The following is an 11,351-nucleotide window of genomic DNA, read 5'->3' on the forward strand; positions in this document are numbered from 1 at the left end:
TTTTATGAGAAACAGGCCAAAAATAGGAAACAAAAATCTGGAGATTCTTTGAAATCCTGGAGAGTCGAGAGATATGGCAAACACAGGTAGACAGACAAACACACACACACATACACACACACACACACACACACACACACACACACACACACACACACACACACACACACACACACACTCCATAAACACTTGTGGACAACTTAAGATGATCCTACATTTACTTAGCATGTGTTTCAGATGTTGGAGAACACTGTAGCCCTTGGTAAAATCCCTTGTGGACACAGGGAGGATGTACAAATCCACAAAGGAGGCTATCTGGTGTTCTGTATGCGAACTGGACTGCAGAATGAAGCACTGACAACCAACTGTACTAACCACTGCTTCGCATCATTTACTTCATTATGAGATGCAAGTGATGACAACATGGTGGTATGGTAGGCATTCATATGCTCTCATGCTTGCACAGTTTGTGAAGCAAATTAACAACTGCAGCAGCAGATATTGCTGATGCCAGCATGGAGGGATTATCTTTACATCTTCAGACTGTTTCTCCCTAGAGAATTCAGCACAATGAATGGCTGAAGAAATAAAAACACAATAGGTGGTCATGAAAATGAATGCAGATGTGGGGTGTGGTGTTGACACACTGAAGTGCCAAGCCCATTCTTCTTTAAGAAAAGACCATTCTTCTGATAAAATGTAGACATAGAATTACCTGACTCTGCAAAGTATTCATCAGTTTTTGGAAGCAGATTAGAAGTTGCAATGTAAAATGTACCATTTATTTTTTCTCTTTACAATATGTAATCAGAATCCATTTGCTCCTTTCTCTGTCATAATTATGTGCAGGATGATGGATCTAATTATTTCTGCTGGATGCACCACGTAAATGCATTTCTCAAAGCAGCATTTTACTTTTGCAGAAAAGCCCAGACGTTCATTATGCTTATTTATTCTAAAGAAATCTCTTCATTATAATTAAGTCATGTAACTTCATAATCAAGCTTAGCAGAAGTAATGTTTGGAAACTTTGTGGCATGGTGTCCTTGAATGAACTCATTTCTAATAACATGACGATGAATATCCCTAGGTTGACTTCTATTTTTCTTTGACATTGCAGTCAATTTCTAAGTTTTATAGTTTGAGTTATAATGGTTTAACCATTTTATGAACAACAGATTCTTTAGCATTAATGTTGCTGAACTTCCATTTTGCCTTTCACTAAATACAAATTATTTGTCTTTGCAAATTGTCAGACTTACTGACCAGAGAAAAGTTCCATCCCAAATCAACACAGATATCAGTAAGTCTCTGAGGTCAGTTGGTTATATGCAGCTGCTCCCTGAAACTGGACATTAATTAAAGTGATGCTCATAAGCATCAACTATATTTTTAGTGGAGTGTCTGCCAATGATACATCATGGCCTTTCTTCTAGCAGTGATGAATTATGAAACAAAACATGTTTTGTACTGCTCCCACTTAACAAACTGATCTCCTGTTTTTTTTCTTGTTTATTTTTGCATTTCTAATAGCAGAAAGAGTAGCACATTACATTAGTAACTGAAACACCAAGCAAGTTACAGGTGCAAACCTTATGCAACATCTCCACACATCCTGTGTCATTTCTTCCTATTTACTGATAAGTTTCTGAATTAACATTCCATATATAAACACTTTTATCCTGTAGTTTTTCTGCCACTCTTTGCTACTTTTCTCAAGTTAAACTTGTCATGCTATCCCTTACTCCCATCTCATTATGAGGACTCTCCTTACTGTCAAAATAGGCAGCTAATATAAATTAGAAGGTACAAGGTGACATAGGTATTAGGAAGGATGCACAGGGGGATATCTATCCCATAGTGGAGGTGGGGAAATGAGAGTGCTATGCAGGAGCATGGAGGAGGTAGAGAAACAAGAGTAGCATCTGTGAGATGATCTAATGTTTTCCAGACTCTGATCCTTAACAGCTTTCTCTATTGTAGACTATGCACTAGGTTTGTTCTTGTATCCATTGTCAGCAAACATCTGCTAATGTCACATGTCCCTTTCTGCCATTTATCTTGTTTGCATCTTGTTTCATTTTCAGACTTATTGCATTATAGGATTTTGCCTATAACTCTTGCTGGTATTTGCACATTTTGCATGTGTTTGCAGATTTTCAGTATTGTTATAATACTTTCATGTAGTTTGCTTACATAATTGGTACCATATTTGATTTTATTCCAGTTTACCATACAATGCATAATCCATACCCTAGTAGTTGATGATGTGTGTTTGTTTGTTTGTTCATTAAGGCTCCTTCTCATCAGTCACACTATGCCCTCCACACAGCAATCATTACAGAGGTATCTAGGAAGGAGACTGAATACTGCCATGTTCATATCTAATATGGCTGTGATACCCATGCCTCTGTTGAAGCTGTTAGAGTAAGAAGTAGACTGATAATACACATGTGAATAAGAAAAGAGTTTTGAAATGCTTAGAAGACTATGTACAGGTACATAAGCATTTAAATATTATGATGACACAGGTGCGTTGCATGTAGATTCCAGCCAGAATGGTACTGGAGATGGGATCCCACAGGAGAACAAACAAGTTGATATGTGTGCCAAGAGCATTTGTAAATGCAGAAAAGAGATATGATTATGGATACATGAAAAAGAAAGGGAACGTTTATCAGTAGTGCATGGATGTGAGTGTTTTTATGAATGTCTGCACATGTCTGTACAGCAAAGATATTCAGGTGGAAGCAGAATACAAACACTTCCAAAATATATTCAGATAATCATTTTGCATGGGACCTCCAAGATTGAAGAAGTATCTTGCATGCCTAATGCCCTAATTAGGGACATTTCAACTAGTTTAAAAAGGATTAAAATACTGAAGTGAATACTCTAATCCAATACTGGATATGCAAAAGACTACGAAGGTGTTATCAGATTTCCTAGGATAGAGAAAAAACACATTTACTTGGCAAATTCTCTCATCATTTTATCTGGTAGCTGAGTATCATGATAAAAACTGGCATTCAGTCGCCGGTTAAAAACAAGGGTGTCTATTCAAAATCCCAAGGTTTCCACTTGCGTAGCTGCTATCCACAAAGAATGCCAGAATGCATATATACAAATACAGGAAGCATAGATTATTTGTGCTGACTAAGTAGATGTGAAGCATTTTAAGAATCATGCCCACCTGTGACAAAAGCATAAAGTAGCTGAAATTAATCATTAAGTGTGTAAGAAAGAATTCATGAAAACCTTAAGCTTCATATGATTCCATATATACTGGGATACTGAGGACAAATGTGGCTATGCACAGTCACATTTGAAAACTTAAGGCAAGCAGCAGACAGCACAGCATTTATTATTCATTTAAAAAAAATAAAGGGGTATAATATCTTTTATATAGGGGTATCCTTATGTGGATAGTCTGTTTGCTTTAAAGAATGGAAGGTGGATTCAAGAAATATTGAAAAAAGGAAGACATAACAAACGGAGGAACACAAAAGGAAAACATCACAAGGGTAATGTTGAAGGAGGTGTAGAGGAGGGGTGTTATAGGTTTTTAGGGATAGACCCTCATATTTTTTTAAATTTTTTTTAAAAGAGGGCAGTTTGGGTGAGATGTAAATAAGAGGGTATAAAACAGAGGATAAGGTAAGGGGGTTGATGAGGATTCCAGACCACAAAGAACCCCTCAGTCCACAGGACCTCAAACATTTCCACTGCTTAATGTTGTTTAAGTGGAGGACCTCATTGTTGAGGGGATGGGTGTCTATGGTGGCACAGTGATCAATACCAACTAGGCAGTAAGTCACCTCATTGTTGAGGGGATGGGTGTCTATGGTGGCACAGTGATCAATACCAACTAGGCAGGAAGTCTACAAACCACTGAATAGAATCCTGGGCTGGCTGAAGGCATCTCTCCACTATGTGCTTCATCCACCACACCCTTAACCAAGTCCCAAACCTCACAGTCAGTGAGGCTTGCCAGCCTGCTACATGCCAGGGTACCTGCAGGACCAGTACCACTACCCTGACCCTATGAGATATCCCTGAATGGACAGAGAGTGAGTGTTCCCTATACTGGAGGCACATGACTGGTCTGCTCTCAAGGATTTGCAAACTGTAGAAAAATGAACAGAAATGTGAAAGAAAGAAATAAAGAAAGACAAAGTAATGCATAATTAAAATAAGGAAAATGTGCAGTCACTGATGAACATGGTTTAAAGCCATGGAGAGCATGCAGGCAGTATAAGACTATACTGCATCCACACATTTAGACCAGATACAACAAAGATAGGGACTAAAGATGAAGGTACATCAAAAATAAGTATACCTCAAGGCTGGCCAAATAGGCCAATGCATTTGAGCTTCTCCATGTTAAAATCACCATAGGTAAAATCCAATACCACTTCTTTGCAAGCTAAAGATCCTCCTCTATGACCCAGAAAGCCCATAAGATGTATTTAAACTTATCGGAAACACTCACCATGCATTCCAATACCATATTCATGGATGACTTTAAATTATCCCACTATGAACTGGGAATCATATGCATCACTAAACGTTCAGACACAGAGATTCCTGGATTTTGTAAACACAAACTCACTGGACCTGAGTGTCAATATGTCAACCAGGGGTGCAAACATACTGGATCTGTTCTTCACTTATATGGGAGAATGCTGTACAGCTCTTAGTGTAATGCCTTCTCTTGTAAGGGCAGACCACAAAATGGTCTCCTTTGAAGTAAAAATAAAACCCAGAACCCTAACTAGCCCTGAAATTTTCAGGAACTACTCTAAGGCTAACGTTCTACTATTAAATGATAACATGGTAAAATTTCACACCCTCATAAACCCTGAGAACACTGCTGCCTATGTGGAATTGTTCACAGAAACCCTGCACAAGCATGTTAATTACTGCATAGAGGCAGCTCTACCCACCCGGAAAAGTATAGAACTAACTAAAAAAACAAGTCAGCCTGGTGGAATCACAGCATCAATAGGCTGTATAACAGGGGGAAGAAAATCATAGCAAAAATTAGGAGGTACAGCACCCAGCAGAATAAAATCACTCTCATCAATTGAACAAATAACTCAGAGGACAAATAAAGTCTACCAAAGCCAGTTTTGAGGTACATTTGGCCTTTCAGGCCAAGGATAACCACAAGGCATTCTTTAGCTATGTCTTCATCCTAAAAGGCATTGCACAATTCTGTGCAGAGCTCATTGTTAATGGAGTCACCTATACTGATTCAGAAGATATAGCAAACCTACTGGCCAACAAATTCAGCTCTAATTTTACCCTACTCTCCCCCTTATCATCCCCTAAGTAAATACCATCAACTATAACTCCCACTGCTATCCCTAGGGAACAGGGCCTCAATGCTCTCTCTAAGGCCAAGAACACTGCATCAGTGGGTCCAGACAATATCTCAAGATGTCTTCTAAATAGCATGAAAGATGGCCTATCAGGCAATTAGAAATTGCTATTTAACTTTAGCCTTCAAACAGGCTTCATGCCTTATGAATGGAGAACAGCAGCATTCATTTCTCTACATAAAGGTAGGCCATCTACAGACTCTGAAAACTACAGATCCATATGTCTTTCTAGCATCATATGCAAAGCCATAAAAAGAATGTTTGAGATTCGGTCTTCTCCTGCATTTTTGATTTTATTCTGCATGTCAGTGCTCGACATTTGAAATGCTGACATTACAAAAGCGAGCTGTAGGTTTATCTCACTTCCCAGCATAGATAGTACCATTCTATCTCTCTGTTTCTTAAAGTGACTATATGTGGAGCAGACAACCACATATTAACCTGTCCCTATTGTCCATAGCCTAGTTAAAAAAAAAAACCCTGCTATACCCGATATACCTAAAAAGCTGTTATTTACTTAAAAAGTTTCAGACTGATGGCACATGTACTCTCTAGAGCTCTAATATCCCTACAAACTCTTATGAGAAAGCTTTCTCCAAACTAAGACCAAAAGGATCGTAATATCAAAGACTGTGAAAACTTTAAGACCAAATTAAATGCTTACCTTATATAAGTTGTACCTAGCAATTGTGTTGGAGATACTACATACATTCTTTTTGTTTTGTCTAATGCTGTTCATTGCTTACTTTGTTTCCTGACCCTGCTGTTAAGAAATTGTTTCTGTTAACTGCTTACCACTGTCTTACAAACTATAACTTTCATTATTTGATATTTCTCCTACTTGAAATAAAGTAAGCATTCTACAGAAGAGCTTCTGTTACTAGAAGATGTAGACTGAAAGGAACAAAACCATCCGTGTTATCACAGCTACAATTAAATGTATCTTTCATTGGACAATGTGCTTGTTTTTAATCTGGTTATACATAGACAAGGACATTGACTTTAATTCCTTAAATTCTTACTGAGGCCTACACAATGCAGGTCCCACCTTTCCACCTACAGCAGATAAGGTAATCAGCCTCCCTCTTCACCTCGCTTACTTCCTTCTTCCTTAATCTAACCAAACTTAATGCAGACAGCATGCTTGCAAATTATAGCACTGACAGGCCTTTCTTGCCTGCCCTTATCCCAAAATAGTTGTATCTCCGAATCCTGGATTAAAACAATTATGCCTTCCACTTTCCTGGATTCAAGAATATTTTACCCTCCAATCTTGATTAAAAATTGGTGGTAGCAGTTCTCCACCTTTTTAAATAAATCATTCAACATAACTAATAGTTCAAAGCTCTTCTGTAAATGACAGAGACCATGTCTGCTTGCTCAAAATCCCCTTCATAAGAACCAAAATATTCTCTCCTTGTAGTGTTGTTCTTCCCTCCACAAGTGAATCACTATGACTTAAAACAACTAATTAATCCAACACTGCACCATGTCAAACAGCGGTATTCCATTACCATCCCAGGAGACTTCAATAAAAATGTATTCAGTCACATAAACAATGAAATCTATGTCTTCCTAACGAGCCTTGGTCTTATGATAGTAAATTAAGAAACCAATTAGAGCACTATTTATCAACTGGAAACCACTTCCTACTAGGCGTTATAATAACTAATCACACACTAATATCTCAGCAAACTCCATTCTTACTCCTTTCATTAGTGACCATTGTCCCCTTACCTTCATTGTCAACATCCCCCTTAAGAAATCTCCTGCAGTGTTGCATGCGCTTTGTCCAAAAGCAAATACACAGACAGATTTCATGCATTAATCAAGAAATACACAGCACTTAATGGACTATTATCCTCAGTAGAATAGATCCATCCTGTGTAGCAATTTGCCTTACAGCATCTCTCCAATCCCTTTAAAATGAATAATAATTTCTATACTAATGTCTTTCTAAAAGTCTCCAGATAACAGAAAGTAGAACGAAATGAAACAGTCAACTTACTGTTTTAGTACTTTTGTATATTTTTTTGTTTGCTTAGTTGCTTGCTGCATTTTAGCTGTTTCGTAAAAGTTTCAAAGTTGCAGCTAACATTTACAGGTACTACACTGATTTAAAGTGTGCTTTTCTTTTTGTTTCGCTTTACATTTTTTTTGTCATTGTCTGCTGTATTTTCTCTGGTTTTCCCAGAGTTTCAAAAGTTACAACTGGCAGCCAGCTTTGGCCAGGTGTGTGAGCCATCATAGAGATAGCAGTAAGTATTCTGGTAGCAAGGGAGTAACTGCTGCAGTTTCTGGAAAGCTAACACTATTGTTAAGATATATATATATATATATATATATATATATATATATATATATATATATATATATATATATATATATATATATATATATATTATTCTCATTAGTTTTTCACTATCTATGCTTGACTTATATTGTGTAAAGCTACAATTAAGACAGCAGAATTGGAATGTGCACTCCACAGCCACCATCATTTTTCATTTATACCTGATGTAATATAGCACACAGTTCCCAAATCCTGCTAGTAAGTGGATTACTGATATGTACAGGTATAGCAAGCTGTGCACAACTGGGCAGCATACCATCCTGTGCACCATGTCTTCCAAAAGTAGCTTCTAGTAGCCTATAGCTGCACTATATTGCCTGAGCCCACCCAAGCTGCTCTTAATAAAATACAGTACTCTGTGAAGTCAGTTAAATTCTACAACTATATAGACAAATATGAAAGGTTAGCCTACATTTCCCCTCTATAACCAAACTTATAGTGCATGGTATCATTCAGCAGTGTAGTAACTGCCTTACACTCACACATAGTGAACTCTTACTCAACATAAGTAATTCTGTTTGTGAGAATTTTGTGCATATGGAGACCTCACGCTCCAGGAAAAAAAAATAATTGTTTGTGAAATAACACCACACTGTACTCTGACTCACATTGGAATGATGTACACTGGGGGAGTATAAAATCCTTACCGGGGCCACCTAGGCTCACAAGGATTAGCTATCAGTGAAAATCAAATACCACATCACATCTGGACATACATTCAGCAGAGTTACTGAGAACCAAACAGTCTCAAACACAGTACACCTGACCACTCTATAAACAAACATGTTTTAATAATCACTGCCTTCATAGTGAAACACTTTGATTCTCCACATATTAGGATGGACAAAGATATGGTGACAGTAAATTTTCTTTCAGATGTCAGGCTCTCTGATGCCTTAAGGGCCCATAGAACCAATTCACCAAAGACATATGCTAGACCATGGTGGCTGTACTTCTGGGGGAAATAACCACGGGTGCAGAAGCCTGGGGGATATGTAGAGTGCCTGTTTTAGGCAGAGTCCAGTGAATGAACATTCCTATGTAGTCAACATATCAAAGTCTAAACAGGACCATATTAAAGTGGCTCTGCTCAATGCCATAATTCTCAACAAAAAGTTGCATGACCTTGAGGCTCTCCTGCATTTGGAATGCATACATATCTGTGCAATCACTGAGCTTGGTTTAACTGTCTTCAAAGTACTTTCTCCACACCTGGGTTTTTGCCTACCATTACTTCAGACCTGATGGCAACTGTGGCATTGTGTCCATATTTATTGGGGACCATTTACCCGTGGTGGCAGTGCTGCGGTAGCATTGTCGCCTCACAGTATGACACTGTCCGGTTCGATTCTCAGCTAGAGCATCTTCTGCATGGAGAAATGCGTGAATGGGTGTACCTTCGTTGAAGGTTGTGCATCAGGGCTGGTAACTCGGCACGTAAAAATCAACTACCAATCATTAGCAGACCAGAGTTCCGCTGTGGCAACCACTAACCGGGAAAAGCCAAAAGACACAAACAAACATCATCGCCAGACAGATTCCCAGAGACCCACAAACTGAATTTATTGAACTCTAAATCACACTAAACATGTCCGACTATCAGGTCATTGCCTGTTAGAGGAGACCCTCAATGCTTCCTGAAGTTCATGTAAGATTCGTAAATGTACTTGATGTACTTCCCACAAACAATAACACCATTATTCGGGTAGACTTTAACTACCCTTCAATAAACTGGAATACCTATACCTCCAATGAAAGACATGCACAAAAGCTCTTGGATGTAATAAACAAAGACTTTGCGATTAGATTGTTACCAACTCCACTACTATTCTTATCCTAGTATTTAATAGCATCATTGTCTACAAATCCCCTGTTCTCTCCTTCCCCAGTTAAGTCTGATTATAAGCTAGTAACCTTCACTTTCAAAACCTTTAAACCCATTGAAACTAATATTTTAGAATTCATAGATTTCCAATGTACAGACCTCATCAAATTTTCTGATGGAAGTCTCAGAATTAATAGCAGAATCACAATAGACATTCCCACATCAGGTAATCTTCACAAGTGACTTCAATACCCATTTTGATAAATGTATAGAAATGGCAGTCCCATCTAGAATGAAATATAATGGGAAATTTAAAAACAAATCACCCCAGTGTTTTAACAACATAAATGAAATCTTAAATAAAAGAGAAAAAATCCTCATTAAAGCATGCAGCGTATCTAAAGGCTCCCAGGACAAGGAAAGTATCAGAAATTTGACTAGAAATTTGAAACATACTACTAAGTCTATTAAAGCAGCTAATGGACTTAAGTTAGCATCTTAAGCCAAAGATAATCCTTCTTTAGCTATTTTCAGAAATTAGAAATACCGCCCAAAATTGCAATGAACTCATTCCTTTACTCTGACCCAATGAGCATTGTCAATGTACTAGTGATCAAATGTAGTGCAAATTTTATCTCAGAAGTCACTATCCCTCCCACCTACCCCTGAATTTCTCAATTTCCCATTATCATTAAAGAACACATACTGAAAGTGCTTTCTAACACCAAAAAGACTTCTTCTACGAGACCCAAAAATATTCCAGGCTGTTTAATAAACAATACTAAACACGCCAACAACAGGTTTTGTATCAAAAGTGATAGCAAGCATCCATGGTGATAACATTCCATAAAGATGGTCCCACTGCAGACCCCAGGAATTTTAGGCCCATTAGTCTGATGAGTCTCATTTGCAATACCATGGAACATATCATAACTGATCTAATAAACTATGACAATAAAAATTCATCAGTCCAGACCTGTAATAGTTTGACTTTGTAAAGAATAAATCCTGTTCTAGTGAACCTAGTGAACTTCTTTGAAAGGATAACACAAGCTAACGACAGCAGTTATACTGCCCATATGGTATAACTTTGATCTGGCCAAGGCATTTGATCCTTCTGTGGTAAGATGAATAGTGAAATGCACAGTGAGGATGAGAGGTGCAGCATCAGATAGTGTGAGGGTGATCAGTGGTATTCCACAGGGCTCCATGCTGGGACCTCTTTTATTTGGCATACTTCTGATCCCCATACCAAGAACCAAGATCTCTGGCTAATGCAGTAAATCATTATCACCCCCTCTCCACCGATGCCCAAGCCTACTGTCACTAATTTATACTTGAGAATACCCAGTCCACTAAAAATTTGGCAAAATTAAATGCTAAGATGTACACCATTGTCACATTTGGTAGACAATCCATTCCCACAGCATATAGCATATATAATACATCACTTCAAAATGAGAATGATTTTAAGGACATTGGGCCATGGGCTGATAATTTCCTCTCCTTTGTTCATCATGTAACAACAGTAGTAAGGAAATTCTTCTACTTAGCACAGTTAATTACCAAAGAAATATCATCCAGATCTAAAGGTCTTTATCCCCTTATACTCAGCATTGGTTAGGTCAGTTGCTGTATATAATGCCTCCTTTGGACTGTACCTTACTAGTCATATTAAACAACTAGAAAGACCCCTGAGGTCCTAACTAAGATGACTGACTTAAAAGGTCTAAACTAACACAGAACAATAGAAGCATTGTCACTTCATTCAGCGTTATATAGACTACTC

This window comes from Protopterus annectens, chromosome 3.part1 (genome assembly GCF_019279795.1).
Source record: "Protopterus annectens isolate FY-2018-M chromosome 3.part1, PAN1.0, whole genome shotgun sequence".
Classification (NCBI taxonomy): domain Eukaryota; kingdom Metazoa; phylum Chordata; order Ceratodontiformes; family Protopteridae; genus Protopterus; species Protopterus annectens.